This window comes from Ochlerotatus camptorhynchus, unplaced genomic scaffold, assembly GCF_037179485.1.
Source record: "Ochlerotatus camptorhynchus isolate MF236.1 unplaced genomic scaffold, CSIRO-AGI_Acam_v1.1 ptg000461l, whole genome shotgun sequence".
In the NCBI taxonomy this organism is placed as follows: domain Eukaryota; kingdom Metazoa; phylum Arthropoda; class Insecta; order Diptera; family Culicidae; genus Ochlerotatus; species Ochlerotatus camptorhynchus.
In genome coordinates, this window is record NW_027040947.1 from 601,981 (window position 1) to 612,985 (window position 11,005).

The 11,005-nt window shown below is 36.2% G+C and overlaps 1 pseudogene; it reads right to left on the bottom strand.

Moving 5' to 3' along the window:
• Positions 1-8,499: 8,499 nt before the first annotated feature.
• LOC135712174 (uncharacterized) lies at positions 8,500-10,276 on the bottom strand (annotated as a pseudogene).
• Between the last annotated feature and the right edge of the window lie 729 nt (positions 10,277-11,005).

Here is an 11,005-nt window from a genome sequence, read left to right on the forward strand (position 1 = left end):
GTAACAATTTAAATGTTGAACGTGTCGTTGAAGCTGATATTTGTGCACATGAAATTTCGAAGTGGTTACGAGATTAACGATATCACAGCGAATCACCTTAATGAAAGGTAGTATACATTTATCCAGGCGCTCTTGTTTATACAGCTTCGAGTCCATTGTTTTGTTGGTGATGAAAAGCTTGGTTTTGAGTCTGCAGTTACAAATTCCTTGCCAGATTATCAATTTCCAGGCGAATTTGTTGGCAAAAACAAACTTGAAGTTGCTGGAGACATCATTCCGTGCTGTGGCCAAATAAAACTGTTGTCCGGGAACCTGCCTGAAATCGGCATTTTTAAACTTTTTAGCGATATTTAGAATTGACCACGTCGGGTTTTCGATGTGGGTGGACAGGATCAATTTTCTTTTCTCGTCTTCCATCTAGTACAACTTTTTTAATACTACACGTATCAAGGCGAACCTTCCACCACAACAATACGTGTACTTTCAAAACAAAACACTGTCAAAACATTCCAAATACGATTAATAGAGACGCTGCTATAGAATAAATAAAGTGTCCGGATTCTAAGTGGACCAGTAATAAAATACCAAAAAATAATACTAAAAACATGTTCCCACAATAACATTCCAATACCAAGTTTTGCAAATGCAATACAAAAAAAAAAAATCCAGACATGTATTTTCTTTTTTTTTTTTTTTTTTTTTGTATCTACGCATAAATTTATGATATTTCAAAGTATTTTGAAAGCAATTGTTATTATGATATTATTCTTTGATATGTTACATCTTATAATATGCTGATCAATACCAAATTTTGGTATCAAGTCAGACTTATTTATTCATTAGTTATTACCTCATGCTCGGACAAGCTTGTGTGTGACGGAAAAAATTGTTGCTCCAATTTTTTTCGAAATTTAAATATCTATGCATTCGAGTGCTTAGTATTCATTCTGATCTATTCCATACTAAAAAAAAACTTCAAATATATGCGATAATTAAAGCATGATTCAAAGTAAATCTGGACGCACGGTTTAATACACCACCGCGCCCCTGGTGGTTGGAACAAAACCCGTTTGACAGGCATTTGTTGATGTTTCATTGACGAAGAAATTGGTGAAAAGTTTTTCTCGATTGATCGACGCATCCCGAAATTACGGATCATGGAACTTGAGAAAAGAAAATTAATTGTTCACAAACATCTAGAGAACCCTTCGTGGTCTGCCTCAAAAATAGCAAAAGTATCAAAATTCCCAAAGTCAACGGTGAGTCTTGTAATAAAACGTTACAAGGATACTCTGAGTGGGGATAGAGCACAGCGCATCTATCATAAAAGTGGCACTAGGGACAAAGAGCTGAGGAGAAAGGTGTTGAGGTACGTGAAAAGCAACCCAGGTGCGTAACATCCTTTCAAGAGAAAGATATAAGTCTTTTTGTGCCAGTAAACATCCGAATTGCTCCCTGAAACAAAATTTAGTGGCCAAAAAGCGAGCACGATTACTATACGAACGAGTTTTGACGAAATTTGATGGCTGTTTTTCAATGGATGACGAAACATGTCAAAATGGATTATAAACAAATCCCTGGATGAAAATTTTACCTGACAACTGGTCGTGGGGATGTCCCTTCCAGGTATAAATTTGGTTTTGCTGATAAGTTTGCTCGGAAACTAATGATTTGGCAAGGAATCTGCAGTTGTGGCCTTAAAACCAAGGTTTTCATCACATCTCACACAATGACGTCGAAGGTTTACATTAAAGAGTGTCTGAAAAAGCGGATTTTACCCTTCATTCGGCAACACAAGACCAACGCTATGTTTTGGCCGGATCTAGCCAGCTGCCACTACTCTAAGGAGGTACTAGAATGGTATGCTGCAAAAAATGTTATTTTCGTCGCCAAAGAGATTAGTCCTCCGAATTGCCCTTAGTTCAGACCGATCGAAAAATATTGGACAACTATCAAGCGAAAACTTCGAGGATGAGGTAAAGAAGTGATAAATGCACAACAAATGCGTTTAAAGTGGAATAAGTTCACCGGTACAGTGTCACCAGCGACTGTGCAGATCACGATGGCATCGATCACAAGTAAAGTGCAACAGTTCGTTCGAAACGGTGAAATGTAATTACTTGTTATATATCGTTTGAAAGCTGAATAAATACCCTTTTGTTTGACGTTTTGATCAACCGTGTATGTTGTTTAACTTTTGAATTATGATCACTTGAATGCGTCCAAATCTACTTTGAATCGGGCTTTAGCCAGAAAACAAAATTCCAAACAACTCAAAACTGTGTCACTGGGTCTCGTTTTCAGTTGTGTGTGAAAATGTAACGTAACCGGCAAAAAACAGTTTATGAATACCGCGACAGTTTTGCACTGCTACAGATAAGTTTGAGCTACACCTAAACTAAAATAGCAGTCATACAAAAAAACCTATCATATTTACTGATCAATCAGGGTTGATACCGTCAAAATGAATCTCTGCTTGTTCCCCCGAATTGAAGTACATGGCCTCAGAGACTAACTCTTAATTGAGTCAAATCGCACATTTTAGCTAAAAATCGCATGCTAAAAACAAGCGAAACAGATTGTCTTATGGCAACAGACCATTGAATGCTATAAATGTTCATGCCACCATGAATAGCATATAAATATTAGCAGAGCTGGAAACAAGTAAACCGATTAGCCTATCGGTATGCTTAGTGCTCGCTGAAAAACAGACATACTCGATCAGTACTACTCAGACAACCCATAAAATGATAGGGGAAAAGTTGGCTTCGGCAAAACCTTAACCTATTTTCGTCAGGGGGGTAAACAACGTCCTTGAGAGCTCAATTTTGGCATTTGGATACATTGTGTTTCAGAGCACCTATTGGCCAAATTTGAGTGCTCTAGGACTTTGTTTACCCCCTGACGATAGTAGGTTAAGGTATTGCCGAAGTCAACTTTTCCCCTACAAGAACTTCGAAATCTTTTAAGAAAGTTCGGTTTAGAACGTATATTCGGTTCCTTAGTGCAAATAATTTAAGGGGCGATAGAAGATCATATTTGAAGAAAAAAAATGTTCTTCGCATATGATCAAATCTCAAAGATTACTGAGTTATTGAACTTTTTTCTGTTTTGGTCTATGCTTGCCATAAATTGGCTCTAACTCAAAAACAATTCCATTTAGCACAAAACTCTTGCCTTCATTGGACAGCTTGGTAAATTTCCTACATAATAGTGTCATTTTTACTAATATTATTCAAACAGACGTCAACAGCAACGCTCGGTGGGGTTGAATCCGTGTTTTACGCAACCGTTAACTAACGACCCAACATGATGTGTTTAGTACGAAATTGCGAGAAAACTAAACAAGATAGAAAATTTGTGTCAAAGAGAGAGTTGAGAGGCATCTTTTGGTTAGACAAAACAATGCACTTTATTACGTATTTTTGAAATAATAAGGGAAACCCATAGGAAAACATAAGTTTTAGTGTATCCCTAAAATGTGTCTAAATGCAGCCTACTTAAAGTAGAAATGACACTTTTAAGTAGGAAATTTACCAAGCTGTCCAATTAAGGCAAGAGTTTTGTGCTTAGTGGAATTGTTTTTGAACTAGAGCCAATTTATGGCAAGCATAGACCAAAATAGAAAAAGTTCAATAACTCAGTAATCGTTGAGATTTGATCATATGCGTAGAACAATTTTTTACTTCAAACATGATCTTCTATTGCCCTTTTAATTATTTGCACTAAGGAACCAAACACACTGCACACTTAGAAATTACTAATTTTACACGAGACCTAATCCATATTAGACGTAAATAATGGAACGTAAACAAACATTTCATTTAAAATTAAGTGTTCTCAAACCGAAACATAAGCAAGTCACCGAAGAGAACGTTTGATTGAATTGATTTTCTCGTTTCTTTCAACTGATTCTTATGTTGGTGTCAGGGAACCGAAATTTACACGACTTTTCCGCAGTGTGTGTATATCAGTAGCAGCGATCGTTGTATCAACATGGAGGAGTAGACTGGCCTACATTTATATGGGTGTATTTTTATTTATCATTTTTAGCAACGGGCCAAGCCCCAGATTTGTGCCATTAGGTGAAAAAAACCAATCTCTGAAATTTTCAGCTCATTGGGATGTAACACGAGCTGACACTTTTGGATTAATTTTTCTATATAGCCCAAGTAACAATTCAGTAACCATTTGGCATCCACTCTGATTTATGATGGTTTTATAACGGCAATGAACATTCCCATTTGGTATAAATACAGCATTTCAAAGTGTAAAACATTCCTGCTTAGTAATTCAGCTTTTTGCTGTTTTAAAAACCTTTTACAGTCTGGCAAGAAAGTCAAACACTGCCTTGTTTTAAAAATAAATTTCTCAATAAACTGTTCTCAATCCCTCTTTAAAACTGCTCTGCAATTCAAGCATAAACGTCATTAGCAATTGTTTATTAATGTCTTGATAAAATACTTTATAAACGTGTTCTATCATTATAAAAGCAACCGTAAAACCATTAGGTTTTGCATTAGAGCAAAAAACCTTTATTGTTGCTTTTTAGGCTTTTTAAAGTGCATCATGAACTCCCCAATTACTCTGTTTACAAATTGAGCTAAAAGATGGTTCCTCATAGTTAATAAAAGCCAAATTTATGCAAGGAAATCTTGAAGGATAGACGAAGTAGGATGAAAAAAATCAAGTCAATTTCAGCACAATTTACTTCTTTAGAAGAACCAGCACACCACCAACGACTGACCATCTAGCGGAGAAGAGTAAAGTAAGCGGGGCTCTCAGACTCATAAAACATTGTCGAAAGTTGAAAAACATACCAGCCTTCTCCAGATCTTGCGGTGACAATCGAAATAACAACCGACAGCAAACCACTGAACCTGTTAGTTAGCGGAGATTAGCTGCTTTCCGATCCAAAGCAGCGATTTTAGTCGGCGAAAGAATCAACTCTTCAAAAATTTCATTTCTGCGTACATCCCTGCATCATTGGATGGTGCACTTCTGTAACCATCCGGAAGGGGATATTTTCGGGAACGATTGCGCTTCCAGCTGTTCGAATTGCGAAATGTTGTAAAACAGTATCGCAAACTATCTGAGTAACAGCTCCCAATCCATCGCATCGGGAGAAAACCGCCCGGAAGAATCCTGGATCTCACAGCGCAACTATCGAAAGATAAACAAACTTTGACGTTTAACTTTTTGCAGCCAACTTTGCCTCCATAAATGCTGCCATAAATTTGAACGGGTTAGGATCAAGCAAAATGGCTTTAGATAAATACTATTCAGCCTGCAAGTTTTCTTCATAGAAGCCTTTTTTAAACCTTTTGAATTTGTTAGGGATTTATTGAAAGCAAAACAACTTTTTCACAAATGAACCCTGAAAATCAACTTTTATGCCTCCGCCATGTTACAATTAGTTTGCTAGTTTTTTACAATCTTTGGTTTTCAATCTATAGTTCCTTGGATATAACTGTATTTTGGTAAATTTAGCAATGAGGAAACATTTAAATGCGAAAATCATTAAAACAATCTCGGTTTAGCTTGATCTAAAAAATAATAATTTTTTTTTTAATGCAAAATAATTAGTCAAATCGACGTTTTACGAGGGCGCACTTATTTTTTTCGATGTTTTCACGTACATTTCACATAAAATTCAATAAGGCACTTAAAACTAGGCCACTGAATGAGAACTATTGTAATAAATTTGGATATTCAACAAGATTTTTATACCATCAGTTTATATTTTAATTACTTTAATAAAATTGGATTCATAAATCCTTTTCTTGATTGATGCTTTCCTAGTGGATTCAGCATGCGGCTAGGGGAAATGGCTCGGAAAGGGTTTTTATTGTTGCAAATAGCTTTTATTGTAGCTTTCAAATGGTTCTCAATGCGTTCGTTAAACAACCATTTGCAGTAAATCAATCTTGAAGAGCTTCGAGAATACACCCTCCAGCACCTTCTCCAGGGTGGGCCAACTAGACATATTCTAGTCTAAATGAGGTTTTGGTGGATGCATTAATGACAAAACAGCCTTGACCAGAGTTTTATGAATGTTGTTTTATAGTTGCTTTGTAGTATTTCATAAAACTTAAAATGTTACTTGGGAGGGGATTTGATTGAAGTGCAGAAGATGTATCGGCGTTTTTGCATGATTTTTCGTCAGTTTTTGTACTGTAATCGAATAAAATGAAAAGCCCTGCCCTTTGATTCAGCGAGGGTTTGGGCGCGTTCTGCCAGGTTGGTCGAGGCAGATTTCATGTTTGAGTAAGTGATGACATTGTTATGTCCAATTCACTTTAAAAGGTGCCTTTCATTTTACATCACATGTAGTTTCAAAGAGCCTGAACGAAATGTGCCGCTTGCAAAGATCATTTGAAGACACGATATCACGGAAAATTGATACTAATTGTATAAAACACAAGTAAATTCTTTCAGAAATTAGTTAAGATTACACATTGAAACATGTGTTAATGATTCTTCAACAGATGTAATGTTGCATTTAAATACTTTAAATCGTGTTCAATTAAAATGTTCCTTCATTTCACATCTGTTGACCCATTCTGAAAGGCCATCCTGTAGTGATTATATCACATCATTGCTAATAATGTATACATCTACATATATCTTTTCCTGTACCATGGAGTCAACAAAGTAAAAGTGAAAGAAGAGCTGCAAAATGGAGCACATGCGATACGACAATGGAGTGATGCTCGTTAAGAAAATAATCAGAGACACTGCCCATTTCTTGCATTGGTTTTACGGTTTTATAAGACACAACTAGGAACTCAAGATCAACATACAAAGATAATGGACGTCGAAATATCGTATAACACATCAGAAATAACATGGGAGTCTTTCGGGAGACTTATAGGTAAATTTTCCAATCGATCCAACAAAACCGTTTTTGGCGAGGGGCACGCACTAGTCTTTCAATACTACGCAGCCTGTTGACCAAATATTTAAAATCTTGTCATTACTGCTTTCATTACTTTAAATACACTCTAAATTTCACTAAACACTTTAAATATTGACAAAATTTGATACTTGAATTATTTTAAATACATTTAAATTATTTGCCATTACATTAATTATCGCTAATTATATGTTGATTACTTTCAATACCCTTAAAGTATTCTAAATAAAATTATTACTGCCCTCAAAGTATTTAAATTACTACGATATATTTTAAATATCACGCACTCATACCTCGTAGTGCGCACCCCTCGGTTTTTGGCCCTTCATATATGTGACATGTTGAGGACAATCAGAGGTTATTAAGCTTGATCAAATCGAACAGGGAGGAGCGCCCACTGCTATCAGACTTCTCCCTTTTTATGGCACAGACCTGTTGGTCCATATTAATGCTATCAGACTTAGTTCCCGTGCTACAATGAGTGGTAGACATTTATCATCATCATCATCATCATCATGTTGCATGAGCATGAGCATGACTGACCGCCCACGGTCAGGGTTGCCAAATTGAAATCTGTGTTTTTGGTCAAAAAAAAAAATCTTTCCATCCTATTTTTATTCTAGAAAATTTGGGATGATATCTGTGATTACAGTTTATGAATCAAATCCATGAAATACGTTCTAAGAAAAGTGATAGGCGATCTTTTATATTGTATTAGGATACAGGTAGGCAAAAAACTGAAATTGGTATAATTTATGAAGTGAAAAGAGTGTTCTTTACTGTCATACATTCAAAATAAATCATTTTTTTTTTATATTAATTTATTTGTACAGGCTCAATCGAATAAACTTTACAGAGCCGAGTTATCATTTGCATTATACATGAATAATGTCTTAAATCTAGAGTTAAAGGAATTGAACCGATTACTCGCGGTCGTCTCGAGGTTAGTGGAGATTTACTGAAAAAATAAATCAATTGAAAATAAGCTTTTTTGTACGAATCATTTATTCAGTAGGATCGAAATATTATTAATAATAAGCATTTTATTAACAAACAAATCCAGCAGCTTCAAATTGATTGTTCTTGGTGCTGTCTGTAGATTGAAGAGGAAAATGTCCTCTTCAGCACCTTGGACAATTTTATTTCCAGGCAACCCCCACGAATTGCAGTAAATGCTTTTGCTTTGAGGATGGGAGTCTAGCCTGTTACGTACTTTAGTTTTGTCTGCATTTAATGTGGAAAAAAAACTTTCCACGCTTTCCAATGATTGCGGCATGATGAAAAAATTTACGATGAAACTCCTCAATTCAGGGAACGCGTAACATCCATTTGCTCTTTTTACATTTAGCAACTTTGTCCAGTTTTCATGAGTTTTCATCGTGTCATCGACTTCGACATCTCCGCAAATAATCCTTGTTTTCAATTTACGGAATTCTTAGATATCTCATGCATTGATGAAAACCCTTGAATCTTAACAACATCAATCAATGCAGAAGTTTTCAAGATGTCGTCCTTAAAATCAAACCGCTCCTCAATTTGTTTAACAACCTCTGTATAAAAATTGCAGCAAATGGTCCTAAGTGTTATTTGTCTGCTCTCATCCAGTTCCTTAGCTTCAGATTCTGCAGCTTCAGCACCAACGGACATTTCCTGAAGTTTCTTTAAATGCTGTTCAAAATCGCAAAAATCTGATGCGGTGGCTTTAGATTTTATGTACTGTTTTTCGCATATATAATTTCTGTTTAACTTGTTGATCAATGGCAGAATGTAGTTTAAAAACAGTAAAATAGGTTTCGTCATCGTGTCGTTCAAATGATTAAAAATTCGCTTCGCCGTTTGATTGCAATCGTAGTTGACTTTGAAATAAAAAAAAAAAAAAAAAAAACAGTTTAAGTTCTACGAATCTTTCAAAGTCACGTTTGACAACGGATTCCAATGAAAGCCACCTAGTGTCAGACGAATTTAACATTTTCAATAGTTTAAGCTACAGTATTGCTTGAATGGAATTAAACTCATTAGTTCGCTTTGGGCTGTGCGAAAGATAGCTAGCGTATCTAGCACATAGTGCCAACGAGTGACATGTGCACTTAACTACAATGAAGTTTGGCAATCCTTTTGAAACAGGCGCATCACGGAGTTATTTTTGCCCAGCATAACTGATGCACCGTCAGATGCAAAGCCCTTCATTCGTAGTTTATAATCGATTCCATCTTTGAGAAACTCGCGTACAATTGTATCGTAAATCGATTTGTGGTCTGCACTGTGCAGCTCTACAGATCTATAGAAAGTGTCTTTCACCTGAAACTTATCTTCATCCATACGGACGACAATAGCTAAAGTTTTAATGGTTCCCAAGTCAGTGGATTCATCGACTATGAAAAATCCGATGTTTTAATTTTATCTACAAATTCGACGTGTTGACTTGCTGCCATTACTCCACTAACAACTGCAGCAGCTTTCGTTCAGCCTAGTCTAATCATTGGCAATACTTTCGACTCAAGGTCGAGCGTTTTCAGAACATCTGCTAGCTTATCTACGGCCGCGAATGGAATGTTGTGTTCCACCATTCAACTAGAAATTTTCAATTCTGCTTCATCGTTGTCCCCAAGAGAGTAATCTTCAATGTTCGGGTTATCAGACTCTTTAATTTTGTTGGCTGCCTCGCGATGACGTTTTGTTTGCAAATGACTATTCAAATTAGACTTACCACTTGCGACACTAAGTTTGTCAAGACAAACTTTACAAAAAGCAAATTGTGGGTCCTTTCTATACTTTTCAAAACAGAGGTATTCTGAAGATTCAATCCATCCGTCTTTAAACTTTTGCAAAAACTCGGATTTAGTAGGTTCTTTTAAAGTTTTCTTCCTGTCAATTTCGCTAGTCTGATTATCCGAAGCGGTCGTACTAGACCTAGATGAATGCTCATCATGATTGAGGCCTATAAAAAAGAAAGCAAAATAACAATTTATTCGAGGGTCAAAGATAATATATTGTTATGTTGCGAAATTGCAATGTCAAAAACCTTACACTAAAACGCAATACCTTGGCTCGTAGATGGTTCACATTCTTGTAGCTTGCATTTGGTTGCTTCCTGCTCCATTTCATTGCTGTTATGACCTGAGGGATTTTTTATTCATCTACATGGAGACGGCGCATAAAATGTTAAAAGGTACCTCCTTTCGTCAAACCAAATATCTCTAGACATGTTATGATGCTGTGTGTGCTGCTCCTCGGATCAAGTTTCGTTATTCCGTGGTTTTTTAGGTGCTGCAACATAAACTTGTAACTCATGAATTCAGAAGCAATATAGGATGATTACATACCTTTAAGAAAGAACGTATCGATAGTTCTTTTCGACATTTTTAATCTGTAAACGAAGTTTTTCAAGCTGGCAAAAATGAAAACGTCTACGCGCACTTGCTTTGCGTTTCCCTTCCGCTTTTCGATGGTACGAAAGAGACAAACAGTTTTATTAAGAATTTTCGTTACAGACAACTGGGCACTGTTTGATCGAATATGTGAGAGCAGGACGTGAACAAGTTTTACCTCATCCATCCTACTGTCAAGCTGTCATAAAAGGTCAGAAAAGAATGCATCAGACGCTTGATCAGACGCTTGCTCAGACGCAACAGACAGTTCTTATTATTCTCATCATGCCAAGGCTAATAAAATAGGTAGGTGAGAGTGAGTGATACAAAAATGCGCAAAAATGAAATCAAAGGTAGATTTTTTGATTTTTTTTTTCAAATATTTATTCATAATTAAAAGCTTTCAGCAATAATTTAAAAAAAATCTGAATGTTATGTGTAAAATCAAAAAATCTGTGATCTGTGATCACAGATTTTTTGGTTTTAAAAACTCTTTAGAAACACAGATTAATCTGTAGTTTTGGCAACCCTACCCACGGTTGCTACTCTGTTATTGCCAGATCTGCTGTAATTACACAAAGAACCAATAGACAATGCTTGGGACTAGCAATCATCCACAATGTGTAAAAACTGGTGATCTCAAACTAGGCAATACCAGCGCCGGCCGCGCCCGAACACAGGTCAAGAAAGGAATGGGTAGGAATGTGTTGACGTGACACTC